We start from the raw sequence: 21,813 nt of genomic DNA, 5'->3' as shown, positions 1-21,813 counted from the left end.
TTGTTGGGGTAAGCTTGTTGGGGATGTCTACAAAAGGACTCGCTGGGATGTGCTGGGGAGATTCCATTTTTTTTTTTTTTTTTTTTTTTGTATTGGGGAGATTCTGTGGGAGATTGTACAAGACTCTGTTGGGATTTGTACAGGGGGAGACTCTGTGGGGATTTGTCCGAAGGTGGACTTGCTGGGGAAGATTTCAAGATTTCTCTCTTTTTCCTTTACTCCGGAATACCATCAAACGTCATGCTTGGGTAATCATATCAACGAGATGAGGTGCTTTCCATCATGAGACGGGATTCCGTGAAAACAAACCATGCCACCTACTCTTTCCGGTGTGTTCTGAACTCGGGGTAAAAATGCAAAAGGGATTCGAAAAGAAACAAAGCAGGGGAAAACAAATCAGAAAAGGAATACCCTTTTCGGGGCGAGAAAGACTTATCTGAGGAAGATAACGCTGGCTTTAAATGACATGACATGCTCTTTGGACTGGACATCCGACCTTCCATGAACTTGCGTTTTCCTGAACCAGAACAGATCTGTGATTCCAAAACCGGTGGAACTTCGCCGAGACCTTCTTGGAGTGGCGTCATTCCTTTTCGGCCGACAGCGCCCTTTGCGGGTTTTCACTGGCTGACCTCTCTCATTTCTCTTCCTGTCATCGCTTGATAGCACTCTTTGCGAGTTCTTCACTAAACAAGCTCTCTCATTTTGGTTTCTCTTCTCCCGTCGCCTCGTGGTGCCCGAAGGTTTTCACCGCCGAGACTCTCTCATTTTATTTCTCTCAACTCAGGGTGTGCCGGTTTCCATTTGTGATGCTTATTGGTTTCCCACTATCTTTGGTAATTGATTTGAAGGCTTGTACTTGGTAAAGAGAGGTAGCTGATACTAAACTTCTCAAGTGTCCTGACATGCCCCGGTTTTCAATTTCAGGGCTGCTGGGATTTTGTTGGTGGTGTGACTGAACCTCAGGGAGAGACTGCCTACGTATCCTTTCGGAATCAAGTCAAACGTAGTTCAGGCCTCAATCAACGTTTTGTTTTGTTTTCTTTTTTTTTTTTTTTTTTTTTTTTTGGAGAGGATTGGGTAGTGTTTAGGGAGTAGTGGGGAATAAAACCTTTGCCATTTTCAAATGTGTCAGGACCACCGGAGTATGATTTAGACGTAGTACCTCTTGACTGCATCTGCATTTACTGCTGTGTCGGGGTCATTTCCTTCGATATCACCTAAATACAATGCTCCTCTTGGCAATATTTTCCTTACGATGTATGGGCCTTTCCAATTTGGGGCAAACTTTCCTTTTGCTTCTTCATGATGCGGCAGAATACGCCTCAATACCAATTGTCCTACTTCGAAATTCCGGGGGCGGACTTTCTTGTTGTAGGCGCGGGCCATCCTTCGCTGGTATAACTGTCCATGACAAACTGCAGCCATCCGCTTTTCATCAATCAACGTCAATTGCTCCAGTCGAGTCTTAACCCACTCGCTGTCCTCGATTTCTGCTTCGACAATGATTCGAAGTGAAGGAATCTCTACCTCTGCCGGTATTACGGCCTCGGTTCCATAAACCAAAAGATAAGGAGTCGCTCCCACCGATGTGCGCACCGTAGTGCGATACCCCAATAACGCAAAAGGTAACTGCTCATGCCACTGTCGGGAACTTTGTATTGTTTTCCTCAAAATCTTCTTGATGTTTTTATTTGCAGCTTCTACAGCACCATTGGCTTTTGGCCGATAAGGAGTGGAATTCCTGTGTGTTATCTTGAATTGCTCGCACACATCTCCCATCAAGTGACTGTTCAAGTTTGCTGCATTATCTGTAATGATAGTCGCAGGAATACCGAAGCGACAGATAAGATTTGAGTGTACAAAATCCACTACAGCTTTCTTGGTGACCGACTTGAGAGTGACAGCCTCTACCCACTTTGTGAAGTAATCGATGGCAACCAGTATAAACCTGTGTCCATTCGAAGCCTTTGGTTCAATTGGTCCAATGACGTCCATGCCCCAAGCGACAAATGGCCAAGGTGCGGACATGGGATGCAGTTCTGTGGGAGGTGCATGAATCAAATTACCGTGCACCTGACACTGATGACACTTCCGGACAAAGCTAAAGCAATCCTTTTCCATGGTCATCCAGTAATAACCTGCTCTAAGGATCTTCTTCGCTAAGACATACCCGTTCATGTGAGGTCCACACACACCTGCGTGTACTTCGTGCATGATCTTTCTCGCTTCCTCGATATCGACACATCTTAAGAGATTGAGGTCCGGAGTCCTCTTATATAACAATTCACTGCTCAAAAAGAAACCACTTGCATGTCGCCTAATGGTCCTCTTTTGATCTCCAGTTGCATGCTCGGGGTATTCTTGTGTCTTCAAGAATTTCTTGATGTCATGGTACCAAGGCTGCGTATTTGATCCCGCCTCGATTACACTGCAGTAACCGTGTCTTTCCTTGATTTGGATTTCCAAAGGATCGACGTGGGCGTTGCCCGGGTAGGGTAGCATAGAAGCCAGAGTAGCAAGTGCATCTGCCAGTTCATTGTGAAACCTCGGAATATACCTGAATTCTATTGAGTTAAAGCGCTTGCTGAGGTCCTCCACATGTTGTCGGTATGGGATAAGTTTGACATCCCGAGTTTCCCATTCGCCTTGAACTTGCCGGATGATCAGGTCAGAGTCTCCCATAATCAGTAAGTCTTTGACATCCTGATCGATTGCCATATGTATGCCCATAATGCAGGCTTCATATTCAGCTGTATTATTTGTGCAGAAGAAACGAAGTCTAGCTGTGGCGGGATAATGCTGACCGGCAGGTGAGATCAAAATTGCCCCGATCCCTATACCCTTGGCATTCACGGCTCCGTCAAAGAACATCTTCCAAACATGAGCTTCCTCCGAGATCGCTTCTACGGTGTTTACCTCTTCATCTGGAAAATAGGTATCCAATGGCTGGTATTCCTCATCGACCGGGTTTTCGGCCAAATGATCTGCTAACGCCTGGGCTTTCATTGCCGTGCGAGTGATATAAACTATGTCGAACTCCGTAAGCAAGATTTGCCATTTAGCCAGTCTCCCAGTAGGCATTGGTTTCTGAAATATATATTTCAAGGGATCCAACCTGCTTATGAGGAATGTAGTGTGGGCTTGGAGATAATGCCTCAGCTTTTGAGCAACCCATGTGAGAGCGCAGCATGTCTTCTCCAACAGAGTGTATTTGGCCTCGTAGCTGGTGAATTTCTTGCTCAGGTAGTAGATCGCCTGTTCCCTTTTCCCGGTCACATCGTGTTGCCCCAGGACGCAGCCAAAGGAGTTCTCCAAGACTGTCAGATACAAGAAAAGTGGCCTCCCTGGTTCGGGAGGGACCAAGACTGGGGGATTCGAAAGGTACTCTTTGATTTTGTCAAAGGCTTCTTGACACTCCGTTGTCCATTTAATCGCCGCATCTTTTCTTAACAACTTGAATATGGGTTCACACGTGCTCGTCAGCTGGGCAATAAACCGACTGATGTAGTTCAGCCTGCCCAAAAGACTCATCACGTCTTTCTTCGTTCTTGGGGGAGGTAGATCTTTGATAGATTTTATCTTAGTCGGATCTAGCTCGATACCTTTCCTGCTTACGATGAAACCCAAAAGTTTACCCGACGGAACTCCGAAAGCGCATTTGGCTGGATTTAGCTTCAAGTCATACTTCCTTAGTCTCTCGAAGAATTTCCTCAAGTCTTGGATGTGATTATCCTGTGTCCTGGACTTGACTATTACATCGTCCACGTACACCTCTATTTCCTGATGCATCATGTCATGGAAAATGGCGGTCATGGCCCTCATGTAAGTAGCCCCAGCATTCTTTAAACCAAACGGCATGACCCGATAACAGTAGGTGCCCCAAGGCGTGGTGAAGGCAGTTTTCTCGGCATCCTCTTCATCCATCAATACCTGATGATACCCAGCGTAACAATCTACGAAAGACTGTATCTCGTGCTTGGCGCAATTATCAACGAGGATGTGGATGTTGGGCAGCGGGAAATTATCTTTAGGACTTGCTCTGTTCAGATCTCGGTAATCTACACATACTCGAGTTTTCCCGTCCTTTTTCGGTACTGGAACCACATTCGCCAACCATGTTGTATATTGGACTACCCGGATCACTCCTGTTTTCAGTTGCTTGGTGATCTCCTCTTTAATTTTGTCACTGACCTCGGTTTTGAACTTTCGTTGCTTTTGTTGAACCGGAGGACAATCAGGATGAATCGGCAATTTGTGAACCACTAGATCGACACCTAGTCCCGGCATGTCATCATATGACCAAGCAAACACGTCTTTAAATTCAAGAAGAAGTTGAATTATCGCCTCTCGCGTTTTCTTGTCCGTGTGAATGCTTATCTTGGTCTCCCGGATTTCTTCCGGGGTTCCTAAATTTACCGGTTCAGTGTCATTCAGATTCGGCTTAGGTTTATTCTCGAAATATTCCAACTCTCGGTTTATCTCCCTAAAAGCCTCTTCCGCATCATATTCTGGTTCTGGATTCATTAATTCGCAGTTAAATAGCTCATTGTGACCTGGGCGTGAAGTCCGCAAGCATGTCATATTTAAAGCCGCATTATTAGGACTGAAAAGGAAGATAAGAGGAAAAGTAATAAAATCAGGACGAAAGAAAGAATAGGAAAGCAATGATGATTTTTTTTTATTATTTTTTTATTTTCTTTTGAAAATTGGAAGACAACAACGTTTACAACTAGGAATTCGGAATAACAAATGAAAAGAAGAAAACGTTCAAGTTATGTCCCGGAGATAACTTGTGATACAGGAAAGGTGGCAGGACAGGTCTACCCGGACTTCCGTCTAGTTGGGAATGGCGTGATCTCCCAGTTTTGGAGCTTGGCGTTTGGCCCCATGTATATCATCTCAGCAGTGCTCGTGCCTTCGCCTGGTTGAACCATGTGGACCTCGTAGAGCATTTCCCTCATTGCCCCACATATTTCCTCGATTTCCTCAACTGTGAAGACCTCATCTTCTTCTTCTTCAGTGTACCCTGGCCTGACAAAAGTCGCATGTAAATCCGGCAGTGGTTGAGGCAACTTCCAGCCCTCATTTCTCCTTTTCTTTGCCCATTTTTCGTCTGCTGGAGTAGGTTTGAAACCTAGTCCAAAAGGTTTCTTGATGACTGGTAAAGTAATGGGTTCCGTCGTTCCCTGAAGATTTCGTCCAAGCCCCTTCCCTGGCCTAAATCCGTGTCGGATCATCTCTTTGGCCACCATAACCGAAGCGTTAGACAAGAAAGGCTGGGGGCAAGGTACTCCCTCTTCGTGCTGCTCTGCCAATACCACCTCGAAAGCTTGATAGACCGTATGCTCACTCCCTTCTCTTGGTTCAAGATACGGGATAGATGGGTCCCGATAAATGGCATGTTCATCTTCTCCATGGACCACGATCTCTTGGTCTTCATACTCGAACTTCACCATCTGGTGAAGAGTAGAAGGCACGGCTCCTGCCGCATGGATCCAAGGCCTGCCAAGGAGGAAATTGTATGATGTGTCCATGTCTATCACTTGGAAAGTGACTCGAGATTCGACTGGTCCTATGACCAGCAACAGGTCTATTTCTCCCATGGTGTCTCTCTTGATACCATCGAAAGCTCTCACGCAGACGTTGTTGGGTCGGATTCTTCCGGTCTCAATTTCCATTCTTTGCAGCGTGGAGAGCGGGCAGATGTCGACACCTGATCCCCCATCCAGCATCACCCGCTTGACATAGTAGTCCTCACATTTGACTGTCAAATGCAATGCCTTGTTGTGTGCTGCTCCTTCCGGGGGTAGATCGTTCTTGCTGAAGGAGATTTGGTTGACGGCGAAGAATCTTTCTGTCATCCGCTCTAGTTGCTCCACCGAGGTTTCGACCGGTACGTATGCTTCATTCAGGGTTTTCAGCAGGATCTTTTGATGCTCGGTTGACCTCATTAATAGTGACAGCATGGACACTTGCTCAGGGTGCTTGCGCAGCTGGTCTATCACTTCGTAATCCGGCATCTTCATCTGTTTGAAGAACACTTCCGCTTCTTCAACACTCACAGGCTCCTTTGGAGGGAAGCGCCTTTGTGTGGCGTTGTTCAGTTCTTGGGTATTTGAGTACCCTCCAACGAAAGTATTTTCTGGAAGTTCTTCCATGACCTCCTTACCTTTATACATTACCAAAGTCTTTTGATAATTCCACGGCACTGTGGACGGGTTGGTCATTGGCTTTTGTGGCACGCGTCCGATAACCACTGGCTCATTCAGCCGAGGTGGTTGAATCGTCCCCCGGACCACATAGGCCCCTTTTGGCACATACATAGGTTTTGTCTTTTTGATCCCGAAGTTCTGCGTCTTCTTGGCTTGACCTCGTGGTATGTAAAGAACTCCACCCTTTGCTGGTACTACTTTCTTCTCCACCTTCTTTTCGGGCTTGCTTTCTGCAGCCTTGGCCTCCTCCCCCCTTTCTGATTTCTGGTCTGTTTCAGGCCTCCTCGCTGTGTCGACAATGGCAATTATGGCTTTCAAAGCAGGGTCGAACTCTTTGTCTTCACAAATCATGCCGATCAATGGCCCATTATTGTGAGCGGGCAATGGGTTGTTTGTTACATTCGGGATCTCCTCGTCCCTTAGCACTATTTTCCCCTGCTCTATCAAATTTTCGACCACTCTTTTCAATGACCAGCAGTCGTTTGTATCATGCCCCTCGGCCCCTGAATGATAGGCGCATCTGACTCCGGCTTTGTAAGAAGGAGATGTCGGGTTTTGCCTTGTTTGAGGGATGGGTTGCAGGAAACCCAACTGAACCAACTTTGGGAACAAAGTTGAGTATGGCTCACCGATGGGCGTGAAAGTCCGCCGTCGAGGTGGCTCTTGGGGGCGGTAGTTATTTTGCGGGGGTTGTGGGTTATAGTGGTTGCGGTAAGGAGGCTGATTTCTGGGAGGTGGAGCTGGGCCTCGGTTGGCTTGTTGTGGTGAATGGTTATAAGGTTGGGCATTCATGACCATATAAGGTTGATGAGCATATGCCACATTTGAGTGGGGGTAGTAGTGTTGTGGGGCCCTTTCCGAAAAATGGGGCCTGGGATGACGATACTCCCTTGCTTCAGAGGCTGCCATAGCCGTTTCTTCCTTCTTCTTCCCCCTTGTCGTCCCTCCAGACCCGCTTTGGACGGCCTGGGAGGTTGCCCTTATGGCTGCTTGACTCAATATCCGACCCGTTTTCAGCCCATTCTCTACCATCTCTCCTATCTTGATTGCTTCCGCGAATGGCTTACCCATGGCTGACATCATGTTTTGGAAATAGTCAGACTCTTGAGCCTGGAGAAAGGTAGTGACCATTTCCACTTCATCCATGGGAGGCTTCACTCTCGACGCCTGTTCACGCCACTTAATAGCATACTCTCTAAAGCTTTCCGAAGGCTTCTTCTTCAGATTCGACAGAGAGTTTCGGTCTGGCGCAATGTCGATGTTATACTGGAATTGCTTTACAAAATCTCTGGCGAGATCATCCCATATATGCCATCGGGACATTTCCTGATCCATATACCATTCCGAAGCTATCCCTACTAAGCTTTCCCCAAAATACGCCATTAGCAGTTCTTCTTTTCCGCCGGCTCCCCGCAATTGGTTGCAGTATTTCTTAAGATGTGCAATGGGGTCACCGTGCCCATCGTATTTCTCGAACTTGGGGGTCTTGAAACCCGTCGGCAGGTGCACGTGAGGGAACATGCACAGGTCGGCGTAAGAGACGCTCTTTTGCCCGCTCAAACCTTGCATATTCTTCAAACTTTGTTCAAGGCTTCTCATTCTCTTAGCAATCTCATTTTGTTCTGCAATCCTGGGGTTCTGATCCTGTCCCGGTGCGAGTTCGCACTGAGGCGGTAGAGGATTATTGTTGGTAGCGAACCTGGTTGGTTCCATTGAGAACGATGGTGCTTGGAATGTAAAAGAGGATGAGTCAAAGCTTGGCTTGTATGTGGCAGGCTGTGCCGTAGCTGGGCAAGGCGATGCAGTAAAGATATTCATGCTTGCATCGGTGGCCGACATTCGGGGATGAGGCTCAGAAGGTGATCCGGCGGAGAAAACGGAGTTGGCTGGGTACCCGAATGGGGTAGCAGGGTAATTTATGGGGACATTAGAAGTCCCACCTGACCTGGAGAATAATTCAGGGAATCCGGGGACGACACTTGGCGGCTCTTTCCCATTGTTCCAATCATCCAGCATTTCCAACATGCGGAGCCGTAGGATTCTATTTTCTTCTGCAGTTGCGGATTCAGGCGTGAGGACGGCTGAGATTGAGCTCTCCTCAGAGACGGGGACTGTTTGCAATGGAATTTCCGAAGACATTTCCACACTTCCTTTTGACCTGGTGAAGTAGGTGTGAGTACTGTTTCTGGTCCTAACAATAGGTAGTTGAACACCTCTCCTTGACCTCGTGAAGTATGAGTGCGAGGCCAGACTTTCACCAAACCAACCGTCTTTTCAAAAACCCTGGAAACATGCTCAATGACAAGCGCACGGTTAATTTGCAGCAAATAACAGATAGTTAATCTCACGTTGGGCATGATGCACCTATACAGTTAAGTGGATTACTATATGTCTGCTACGAGAGCACGCGTCATTCCGGTATTTTCCTCTTATTTCCCCCCTTTTTTTTTCTTTTATTTTCTTTTCATTTATTTTTCTTTTATATTTTTTGTAGCAAAATAAAATGCGATCGGATCCGATGAGGATTGCCTACGTATCACGATACTCACGTGAATCAGATCATTACGTAGTTCGAAAACACGAATGAGCGTGAAAGAAGCAAACTCTTTATTATTGAAGCAGTCTATTACAAACTACATTTTGCAAAAGAAAAAGCAAACTTTGAAAATAAACCTAGACTCAAAAATAGACTAAAAATCACCCTGATGAAAAAACAGGCAGAAGATGCTAAGATACAGATTTGACCTATGAATGCATTATGGTTTTAAAAATTGGTTTCCGCGGGGCGTCGTTCGGCCTCGCCGCGGTCCTAGGCGTGAGATCCCTCTCAAGTTGCTCTAGCTCGTGCATAGTCTGCTTGACATAACCCATTACTGCCGAGAGGACGGTAGCGCTGGACATGTTCTCACATCGTAGGCATCGTCTGGTGATGGCATGGGCAATGGCCTTGATCCTATCTCTGGTTTGCTTCTTCTCTACGAGCAGGCGTTTTGTCTGATCGCTGCATATCTTGAAAACTTGAGCATCTTGTACATGCTGATGCTTCAGTCGTCGTACTTCCAACTTCATCTGGGCTATTGAGTCATACCAGTATCTGCTCTCAATTTGGAAATCCTTGGCCTGATTAGCTGTTTTGATCTCAAGTGCAGCCATCTCTCTCTTTATCTTAGCAACAGTCTTCTCATGGTCGCTTTCCAATCGATTCAGGTACCTGCGATGCTTATCCGTTCTTGTATCCCACTGTGCTTTGAGCTCTGCTATGATGTTTTCAGATTTCTCCAAACCATCTCGCCATTCCCTGATTTCACCTTTTAGCCCTTTTATCAGCTGCTCGTCCGATCGACGCCTTGGTTGTCTATCTGCATCCAACCTTATCTGTTTGATCTGGGCTCTGAGCATTTCATTTTCTTGAATCAACCTGTTCCGTTCTCCCAGATCGGTAGCAACTTGCACGTTGTGTTCATATTTCAATTTTTCCACTTGTTGCTTTAACCCGCTGATTTCGGTGCAATAGCCTCTTTCTTTTGCTAACCAATCCCACTGCTTTTGTGATGATTCGGTAAAATTCCGGATGTGGGGTCTCTTAGCTGGCCTTTCATGCTCGAGTTCCCTTCTGTACCATGCAAGGTAACCTGGCGCCGTTTCTCCTTTGGCTTGATCCCGCACGCAAGTATCTGATTTCAAATATTGACCCTCATTCCAGATTTGGCGAATCTTTGCTTCTGGGAACTGTCCGTTAGGACTTATCTCGATTGCTTGAGTGCTTAGATCTTCCTCATGAGGTACTGTCTGGCATTTTCCGAACTGTCTTAAAACTCGGCCGGGTGCGTAAGGTTGAATGCTCTTAAGCCCCATCAGCAAGAAATGAGTTTTAGTCGCTGACATATATAAGACCTCATCAACGGGCAACCATCCCAACTTCCATTGTATTTGGCTGGCAGTAAGAGCTTGAAAGAACGAGGTCCAAGCCAGGACTCCTTCGGGCAAACTGATCTCTTTGGCTCTTGCGTAAGATTCTTCTATGCGGGTCTTATCCGGGGAACCACGGCTCAAAATCTCGGAATGATGGCAAAGGTGCTCGGTCATCCATATCTGCAGGAGCAAGTTACAACCTTCGAAGAAATTTCCCCCAGCTTTACAAGCTGTGAGAGCTCGAAAGATGTCGGATACCACCATAGGCGCGAGAGTACTGTCACTTTGCGTGAGTAAAGTGCTGACGACCCCCGATATCTTCAAATCAATGTTTCCATCTTTCCTGGGAAATACCAGAAGTCCCAGAAACGTTATCATGAACGCCACCCGTCTGTGCTCGTCCCACTTCTGACGAACTCCTTTGCTGCACAGTTTGTTGATTGGATTATTGAATCCCCCCTCGTGACCGTATCTATCATATATGAAGCATGGAGTACAGAATCCGGCTGCTAGATCCGGGTTGTGGACTGTTCTAGGTATTTTCAATGAATCCAGGAACCGATGTACTGTGACGACTCTTGGGGCGACCAAGTATTTTTCCCTCAGCGGAAGTTCAGTATTCCCGATGTATCCGGCCATTTCTTCCAAAGTTGGGGTGAGCTCAAAATCAGAGAAATGGAAAACATTGTGCGCCGGGTCCCAATAGGTAGCCAAAGCTCTTATGATATCTCCCCGAGGCTGGACTTCCAACAGACCCACAAGACCTTTCAAATATTTCTTAACCTCATTTTGTCCTTCAACACCTAGATCTTTCCACCATAGCCGTAACTTGACAGGGATTTTGGTCATTATTGAAAAATGTTCATTTTGCACCGTGCTCATCCTGCACATTTATTAAGGTGATTTTAACAAAATTGACTGACTCAAAAAAAATATATATATATATATTTTTTTAGAGAGGATAAAGCTTTGCCCACGGCCTTTAAACACTTCAGAGACAAAGATTTTAAGGCTGTGCGGGTTTTTTTTTTTTTTTTTAAAAAAAAAAATGCTAAACAAGACCCAAAGGTGGCTGTTTATGCAAAGTCAGCCTTCCGGCGTCCCTTTCGGGAACATTTGGCTATTTATGATAAAACAATGTCACCTGACTTATTTATGACTCTATTAAAAATTTAACACATATTTTATTTATTTATTTACTGATTTTTGGCTATTTAGAAAAAAAAAATGGGGTTGAACCCGACGAGGGTTGCCTACGTATCTCACATCCGGTGAGAATCAAACCGGCGTAGTTCGGGCATACCGTGAATAGAGAAAATTAAATAAACCTAAAAATCAGAAATAAGTATTTTTTATTATTTTTTGAAGAAAGATAAAGACTAAAGAAAAAATAATTTTTGCAATATTTGGACTATCAGTCTGAATTTATAAAACAGGGTATTACAAAAGAAAGAAATTTTTTTTTTTGAATTATGAGTTTTCCATTTTTTTACTTTTAAAATAAATACCATTTCTTTTTTTTGATTTTGAAAGTGAAAGAATTTTTTTTTTTTATATATACCCCTTTTTTTTTAATAATTCAAACTAAGAAGACAAATTTTGTTTTTATTCTTTTTTCTTTTTTCTTTAGAACAATTCCGGTGAGGTTTTGACAATACTTGAACATTGGTTTTATTTTTCCAAAATAAGTAATTATCTCCCCACGTTGCTATTTTCCTCTTTTTTTTAGAAACCGGTCAGCATGCGGAACCGAAGCAAATAAATGCACAAAACAAATAGGATGCAGCAGGGTGGTCTTTTCAATTCAGGTTGCCTGTCCTAGACGGACCCAACCCCTGTGTTGAGCCCCCTAAGTCAAATGCAACATGATGCAAATAAACGTTCCTACTAGGGATCCGGCATGAAGTTTCGTTATACTAGGTTTAAACCTTGGTATTTGTTCTAGACTGTGTACCCGAGCGGACCAACTCGAGTCGAGGAGGGGCTACGTACCGGGGACCCGCGAGATCGTCCGGCTTTGTAACTTGTCCGTCCTCTTTCTTATTTTAGGTATTGACATTAACAGAATAGGGAGTCTCGACCAGCGAGCTTCTCCCCGGAGGTAAGAAGAGAAGGGTTTCGGCACAGTTTATATACAGTTCAGATAATATCAAAGCGGTAAAAGACAGCATTTAGCACATTATGCAAAAACATGTAATAAAGATCAGATAATAAAGCCAAATATAACAATTATTCTAAGCTCGAATTCTTGAACCCTGAACCAGTGGTTCTGGGTCCACGTCCCCAGCAGAGTCGCCAGAGCTGTCACACCTCCTTTTTGCGCGCCCGCCCCGAAGGGTTAAATGCGCGAGGGAGTTTTTCCAATTTAAGTGACAATATTCGAAATGGGATTATTTATTTAATTCAGAGTCGCCACTTGGGAAAGGTTTGGCTTTTGGTGTCCCAAGTCACCGGTTTATCTTGAATCCCAAATCGAGGAAATTTTCGACTTTTCCAAATGAAGTCTGCGAACCAGAAATTCTAAGTAAGGAATTCTGTTGACCCGAGGGAAGGTGTTAGGCACCCTCGAATCCCGTGGTTCTAGCACGGTCGCTTAAATTGTTATAATGGCTAAATATCTGATTTAACTACATGTTGTGACTTACGTGCTTTTATTAAGTTTAAACCGCTTTTATTATTATCATTTATTTTTATGGAATTGCAACGTCGTGGAAATGCATCTCGAACCACGTCACAATCAATGCACCCGTGATCGTCGACACATTCGGACTTCGTTGAGATTCGGATTTGGGTCACATCAATGTGCACCCGAATTTAAGAATATGATTTAATTAAGCCGCGCCTTCAGAGTCTAACGCGTTATTATCTTTGCAGAAGGCCATGAAATTTATTAAATGACCTGTCTTGAATTCTAAATAATTATCATGGTTATTTATTGAGAGCCCCGCAATTTTGCATCTTTATTTGGCGAGGCTCATCTCTATTTTAGAAAAGGATATCCTAAAGTGGCTACATTTTAATACATTTGTCCCTAAAAACTAAAAGAGAAGGAAAATGCTAAATTAACTATATGCTTTTGTCTAATCCGGATTCTTATCAATTTCTGATTGATTATTTACAAAGCGGAGGGATGCCATAACTTATGAAACATACTTTAATTGGACAAAGAAATTACATTCGAGATTGACCCAATATTATACTTGTGTCCAAACGTTTCTTGAATTGAATTTTACTAGACTTATTGGGGCTGAAATAAAGGAATTAACTACTAGGCGTTGTTACTAATGGGATTTGAATATGATATTATGTACTGCCTAACGAGACCCAGCAAAGACTAAAATAAAACAAGTCAACATAGTATAAGTTTGGAGTATCCATACCTTGTATTAACAAATAGCTACAAACTAAAACATGAAGGACCAAGCTCAGAAGTGTATTAGTTAACATACATTTTCGTACTATTGAACTGGGAACTAACAACTACACAGGCCCCTTAATATGCCATGAATATTACAACAAATGATTTTGAACTTCTTCAACCTTTTTCATTTCATGCTTTCAAACTGTTTCAATTACATCAATATGGGCTTGAAATGTGTACCTGAAAATGCTGAATGTGCAAAGGAGAAAAAGAAGAAGATGTTGAAATCAGCAGCAAAAGAAACAGGACTAGCAATAGCAGCAGGACAGGGCAGCAGCAAAACAAAACGAACAGCAGAAAAGGCTCAAGTGCAGAAATGCAACTATGGCCAATAGAAAGAAATAGCCAAACGAGAGCACAACCCAGTGGAATAGAATCAAGAACTCCAAGCAGACCAAACCAATAGTGAACCAATGGAAAACACTTGACTAAATAGACACAGCTGGAACTTCAAACAATCAGAATTGATTTCAACGAGTTAAACAACTGAAAACCCAAATAACAAATAGGAAGAAACAATTTCTGATTGTAGATTGTATAATTTCTGTATCTCTTTGTATGTCTTTCAAGCTTTCTCTTTCAACACTCCTCACAGTGTGTGTATTTTTCTTTTTCAGTTCTGATTCTCTCTTCTATCTATGCCACCTCTGACCTCTATTATCAGATGGTCCTCCTCCTTATAAACCTCAGAACTATGCCTTTTAACAGCCTGTTTTCAGAATATCACCATGCCCCTCCCATGTGCATTTTTATTTCAGATTCCCATTAGTTATTTAAGTATTAACCTCCATCAACATTCCCTGGCAGATTTAGCTTTTAAAAGGTTTAATACTTTTTAAACTTAAAGCAAGGTATGGGCAGTAGAATCTATCTGACAGCATATGCTGTCAACACATTTTAAAATTAAAAGCCCCTTTTATGAAAGAAACAGGCTGTGCACAATGCACATGCTGTGCACAAGTGCACATGCCATCAACTCAGATTTCAATTAACAGACCAAGCCTTAGGTTTCTGAAATCATATTAACAGCTATAAGTAACTGGACTTGGTTCTTAATTGTTTCAAGCAAATGTTCATCAGAAGCAAATTGATTTAACTTTGTTCGGATAGCTGAAACTAATTGACGACATATGTCGACTCGACTATATTAGCATTAACATACACAATCGGAGCCAAAAAATCAGACATTTAAACAGTATCGACATATGATTTGAATTGTACTGGATAAACAAAATGGTGCTCGGGAAGCCATTTGATCAGTTCAATGTAGAGAATCAGCTAATTGCACACCACTTAACATACACATTATCAGGGCAAATAGAAAGACTCATTCAAACAAAAAGAAGTTCAGGCAAAGTGGACAAACAGAAGTTTAAAACAAATATGAACAAACTTTTAAAGACCAATCACACGGACTAAAAACAAATAAAGGAAAGAAAGCAGACTCACCTTAAACTTGAAAAGTTAAAAAGTTTGAACCCGGATTTGGACAGACCTTTCTTAAGGCTGAACGAACTTTAATCGAAGTGTTTCTCAGATGAGAAACACTTCGATTAAGGTCCATTAGACCTTAATCTCTTTGGCTCGGACTGGCATGGGCCAGCGATGAAGAACTACAAAGTTCTCAGAACTCAGATCTGGGATTCATGCTTCCCTGGTCAGATTCGGACCAAACCAAGTATGGTTCGGTCACGAGGGGGGTCTGGGGAGTATCTGGTGTGAAGCTGGGGTAAAACCGTGTAGATCGAGTTTGACTCGAATCTTCAAATGAAGATTCGAGGACCTGGGGGGTGATTCGAACCAAACGGCTAACAGGTCTATGTTCAGGGTGGTGAGGAGGTTCCATGGTGTTCAAGTGGAGGTCATCGGCGTTCAGGCCGCCGGGTTTTTGGTGAAGGTGTGCAGGGGCGGCTCTAGGGTTCGTGGGTTTGGGTGAAGACGACGAAGCTGGGGTATTGGATAGGGGGGGTAGGGTAAGGATTTGGGCTTATATAGTTAGTGGGTGGGTTGATCTCAACCGTTAGATCAATCTAGATCTACGGTTTGGATCTGATGGTCTTAAGTGAAACGGTGTCGTTTCAAGTGTTGAGGGTTTGGGTTTGGTCCGGGTGTAAACGGGTCGGGTTTGTTGATGGGTTATGGGGATTGATCTTGGACCGTTGGATCGGCTTGGTTTAAACGGTTGTGATGGGTTGGCATCGAAACGACGTAGCTTTGGTGTTAAACTACGTCGTTTCATGGCCTGGGGGTGGGCTGTTTGGACTGGTGGCTTGGGCTGTCCGTTTGGGCTGAGTTTGTTGGGCCAATTTTAACAAATTGGCCCAAGTCCGGAAGGGGTCTTTCCTTTCCCTTTTTTTTTTTATTTCTTTTTCTTATTTATTTTAAAACAAAACTAAGCCAAAAAATCAAATTAAAATTAAATACACACTCAAATACAATTATTTGCACACATACTAAAATATTTCAAAACAGGTAAGGTCAAACCAAATAAAATCACGGACGAAAATGCCTAATCACGATTTTCTATTTAACGACCGGATTACGGTTTGAATTATGCAGGACACATATTTTTTGAATTTTATTTTAATAAAGTAAATAAATAAAAATGGGCCAAAGTCACAAATAAATCCACAAGGTGCCGCACAGAAATCCGAAATTGTACAGCGGGGCCAATTATATATATATATTTTTTTTATTTCTTTTTGGAGCGATTGTCGTGTGAAGCAAAAATCACGTGCTCACAATAACAGCATGAAACAACAGTAACATTGCAATCCCACGGTAGTCCCAGCTACCAAAACTTCCAGAACTACATTAACCTGATTCCCCTTTAGCCAGGGATATGTAGGAAACCTTTGAAGCAAAGGTTCGGTTAAATCTTTTTCAAAAAATGCTTCACACGGAGTACTCGGATGGGCAAAAATCGCTCGCTTTATCTTTGCACGAAAACCCTTCGTGTCTCCGGGCAAAGAGGGGCAGCTGTAAGCACGTGATTTTTGCCCTATATGAGAAATACTCCCAAAAAATGCAAAATAAAATGATTTTCCTTGGTGTGCAATTTTGAGTATTTTTGTGATATTTTTGGATAATTATTTGTATTTGTCTGTGTTTGCTTATTTGTTAAATTAATAAAAAATATAAAAATATGTCGCATTTTGCATGTAGGATTTAATTCTACAATTGTTAGTAATTAAATTAGTTTTACAAAAATTAAAAATTACAAAAATAGGCATCTTTTGCATTTTTAGCATTTAATGTCCAAATGAACAATTTTATGCTTAATTATTACTTAATTGTGCGTTAATTGTTATTGGGAGTTAATTTGCGCTTTTATAACTTAATTTAGTTCTTAATAATAATTTAAGTATTTTTATAATTTAGTTTTAGAAAATAAAAGAAGAAAAAATAACAAAAATACAAAGAAAAATCGGATTGGGCCACTTCTTCAAATTTCAACCTCAGGCCCAAATAATTGCCCAATCTTCCCCCAAATTTCGGATTGGGCACTTCCCCCAAATTTCATGTTTAAACAAGTAAGAATCAACATAGGATCGAGTTTTAGGTTTAATAATTTACCTCAAAGAAGTTCTCTTGAATTCCCCCTTTAATCCCTCCCAAGAAGCTCCAAACCCGACTCAAAAATGGTGAACTATGGCCAAAAATTGCGAAAATGGCCTTTTAAACATTCTGCCCAGCGATTTAAATTCCTTCACTGCGATCGCGTAAATAGCACTACGATCGCGAAGCACAAACTTTGCTGACTCAGAATTAACTCTACGCGAACGCGTCGCTTCCCATACGAACGCGAAGCACTGGCTTCACAAACCTACGCGATCGCGGCCTCTCCCACGCGATCGCATAGAACAATCTGCCTACTCCTCACCAGATCCTTCCTTCTACGCGAACGCAATATTGACCACGCGTTCATGAACAATGATTTCACAGCCTACCACGATCGCACCCTGACCTCTGCGATCACAGACCCTTCTATGCGATCACGATGAACAAATGTCTGCAACAGATCTGAAGCAAAATCTGCAACTTTTCAATCATGAATTTGATCCGTTTAACCACCCAAAACTCACCCGAGGCCCTCAGGACCTCAACCAAATATGCCAACACATCCCATAACATCATTCAAACTTGTTCCAACCCTCAGAATGCTCAAAAAAACATCAAAACATCAAATCATCATCGGATTCAAGCCTAAGAATTTCAAAAACTTCCAAATTCTGCTTTCGATCAAAAAGTCTATCAAACCTCGTCCGAATGACCTGAAATTTTTCACACACGTCAAAAATGATACCACAGACCTACACCAACTTTCAGAAATTACATTCCAACCCTTATATCAAAATCTCCCCCTATCAACCGGAAAACGCCAAAATTCCAATTTCGTCAATTCAAGCCTAAATCTACTCTGGACCTCCAAAACACATTCCGATCACGCTCCTAAGTCCCAAATCAGCCCCCGAAGCTATCTGGATCATAAAAACCAAATTTTGAGATTGTTTACTCATAAGCCAACTTCCAGTTGACTTTTCCAATTAAAAGGCCAACTTAGGAGACTAAGTGTCTCATTTCTCTATAAAATCTCTCCGAAACCAAACTAACCAACATGATACCATATAATACAGTTGAACAAGACATAAAGAAGCAGAAATAGAAGAAACAGAGCAGTAACTCATGAAACGACCGACCGGGTCGCTACAGGACATTACTCTCCTCATGTTTTTGTTCGTTTCTAATTTTATTATTTTATTTCTTCTCTATCTCCCACTCAATCATGGAGGTTTGCATTGATCTGAAAATCTGAGTAATATTAGAGCACTTGATATGTTGTATTGTCTATTTTACTTCCTTTGTCTTTGATTTTGAAGCTTTTTCGAAATAGATGGGCTAAATGCAATCTATGTCGTTAAAATGGTTAATGATACGTGGAATTAATCAAACACTCTATTGACAATTACTGGAGCAATTTGTACTGGAGCTGATCCCAACCCAGACATTCACCATAAATAAAATACTATTTATAACACTCCCCCTTGAATGTCTATCCAACCGATAACGTGTCTCGTTAAAACATTAACTAAAATAAAACTCGGTGGGAAAAAATTCTAATAAAGGAAAAAGAGTACACATATCTAATAATATACCTTGTGGTTGCCTCGTTAAAAACCTTGCAAGGAAAACCCAGCGGGACAAAACCTTGTAAGAGAAAAAGAGTACAACGCCTATTAACTCACCTTGATGAGAGCGTCAATTCACATCTTTAAGCCTTTGCATTCTAATCTTGTGCACCATCTTCAAAATATCGTTGGTAGAGATTCGATAAACAAATCAATCATATTATCACTTGAATGAATATGTTACAACTTGAAATCATCATTCTTGTAAATATGTAATGTCATCGTATAATGTCGTGGAATAGCCTTTTCAATATCTCCATAGAGGTATTCTCACTATCACATTATCATGCTTATATTTATAGCAAAATACATATGTGCACAAATTGCACTTAAGATATGGTACTTCAGGACCAAGAATTGTATATGTTTCAAGCGATTTAAATCCTTCAAGGATTGTTATATAAGTTAAGTCATATAATAAACTTTAATTAGATGCATATCAAGTTTTTATATCATGCTAGACAAATAAGATATCGAAAACTGATTGCACATATTATTGACTTTATACTTTCAAGTGTTTGAACTACATGTTTAAAACAACACGTCTTTCATATAAAATCAATTCTATTTGAATTATGTCTCCTCCATTTAGTCAATATTTTTGTGTCTGTATTCGACAGACTTGAGGTCCTCATCTATACTTAGCGCTATTATAGATGTCGTCGACGAACATTTTATATCAGTTCCGATATTTTTTCATAAAGACATAACATTGAGATCTCTTCATTCATATTTTCAGGTACCCGAACCTCTCCTGAGATTTTATGAAGTGTTGTGTCATGTGATTTTTCTAGATCAATTGCCTCCTTTATTATGATTATTTTGATCATTTGCCCATCTTCTTTATCGAAAAGTTTATTTGAAATCGATATGTCTATACGCTTTAAGCGTACCATAGACTTTGTCCATCTAAGACTTAATAGGAGCATTTGCAATGAGAATATAGTTACTTTCTTTGGATCAGCAAATGCGTCTGGCATGCTTTGCAATATATTGTAAATGGATTATCCTTTTATGAACTTCAAGTTCTTATTATCTTATTCGAGGATCTAGATGTACAAATGATACTTCATTCCACGTAACTTTTTCTCAACTATTTATCTTATCTCCCCCTCATGCTAGAAAAATTAACTTGCTTCCTCAACTTTGAAAACTTGTCTTTGTGCATTATGGTGTTAATCAAAATATACGCTGCACATCAATAATAATAAGATGGAATTATTTGGTTCCTGACCCTGAAACCACTTGTGAGGAGAGAATATAATATACTTTCGTATAAAATGTATATCAAACTGATATAGATAACTTTGTTCTCATAAGCAATAGTTTAGCTATTAAGTGGAGGCACTCAATAATTATTTTGCTACACTAACTGTGATGTAAACCAATTTATCAAGATAAACTTGCTTGAGTAAAAGATCTGGAAATTATGCTCTAAAATAAATTATTGAGCAAGTTACCTCGCAAGCATCATGTTGCGGGTTAATAATAATCGCGCATATAACCATCTCATAGATGCACCTTATGCGGCATACATGGCAGGTGAATGAGCCTTTCTTCACCTTTAATATTTCTAGCATTCATGGGATCCAATAATAATTTTAGTTGGTCTATCAATTAGTGAGAACAAGCAACATAAGAGAATTCATAAAGAACTTTCTAGTTCTTTAATATTTACTCATGTGAATTCTCTTTTATTTTTGTACATCATACTTAAATTAACATGGCTAAACCAATTATGCCAACTGAATAAATTATCAATATTGATAAATTTCAGGTTTACACCATGACGTGTGCAATTATCAATAAACTCCATGTTTATTATGATATGGGTTTTTATATCAATAAATATCCACTTTATTGTGGTATTCTTTTATTTGTGTAGTACAAACTAGAGAATAAAGCAGTAGCTTTTCACATACATATTACCCCGCTACAAGTTGTAGTAATAAGATATTAAATTTTTCCTTTATTTATAGTCTCAGTATGCAACCGCTTTCGCGAATACTTTAGAAATTCAATTAAGTTTATTTGAGACTTACTACAACACAATGTCTTATTGATAATCAATTTTATTCCTCCAAAATAGTAATAATTGGCTCTTCTAGAGCTCTCAATTAATTTGGTACTATCACATATTCATCAACATCCATATGGTGAATATCTCCATTAAAGAAAAAGTTATACCATTATGGTTATGGTCAAAATTATATGCAAGATATGTTTCTTGCATTAATGTTAAAATATTTTGGTGTACAATAGGTACGTGACCAATGATCATTCATGCCATAATAATGACATTATTTTCTTATTTCATCTCAAACCTCCTTTTAGAAGTGAGTGTGGTGGTATATCACTACCACTAGCACATTCATATTCTTTCAAGAATGAATATGTATTCATAAATCAAATGTTGTCACATTCACACCATGAATGGATCATAATCATCTGTATGTGCTTTATAAAATCTCATGTCAAATCGATGATAAATTTCACAGAGTGAAGGATTATTTTGAGAATCTTTATTATTCTCATTACCACAATGATGACGATTATAATTTCGTCTATTGTCATGTTCATATCCATTGATATTTTCACGATAATAATTTTGTCTTCTTTCAGACTTACCACATATTGCTATCACGTTCTCTTAAGGGAATGAGAATGAAGCAAATTCAATGGGACGGGTTTTCACTTCTTGTGTTCACGATCATACATGACTTTGATCATGACAAGACATAGAAATTTTACCACTTCGAGAGGTTATAATTTTTTGCTAACTCCATTAGAGTTATGATCAAAACTTATTTTCTTTGCTTGTATTTAAACTCAAATTATAGAATAAAAGAGAAAAATACGGTAAAATATATACCTTAAATCCAGAATTTAATCATGAAGGAAGTTCATGGAATAATTGACAATCACTATGTTCAATCCCAAAGCTTCTACTCAATTGGTTAGAGTATCGTGCTGATAACGTGTTATGAAACAATAAAAGAAGAAAAAGAGTATTACAAAGAAAAGTAGGGAGAGAGAATTCTTATTTTGGAGTGATTTACAATGGAATAGGACCCAT

Source organism: Nicotiana sylvestris, chromosome 9 (genome assembly GCF_000393655.2).
Source record: "Nicotiana sylvestris chromosome 9, ASM39365v2, whole genome shotgun sequence".
In the NCBI taxonomy this organism is placed as follows: Eukaryota; Viridiplantae; Streptophyta; class Magnoliopsida; order Solanales; family Solanaceae; genus Nicotiana; species Nicotiana sylvestris.
The sequence above is the reverse complement of the archived record's forward strand: the minus strand, read 5'-3'. Positions refer to the sequence as shown.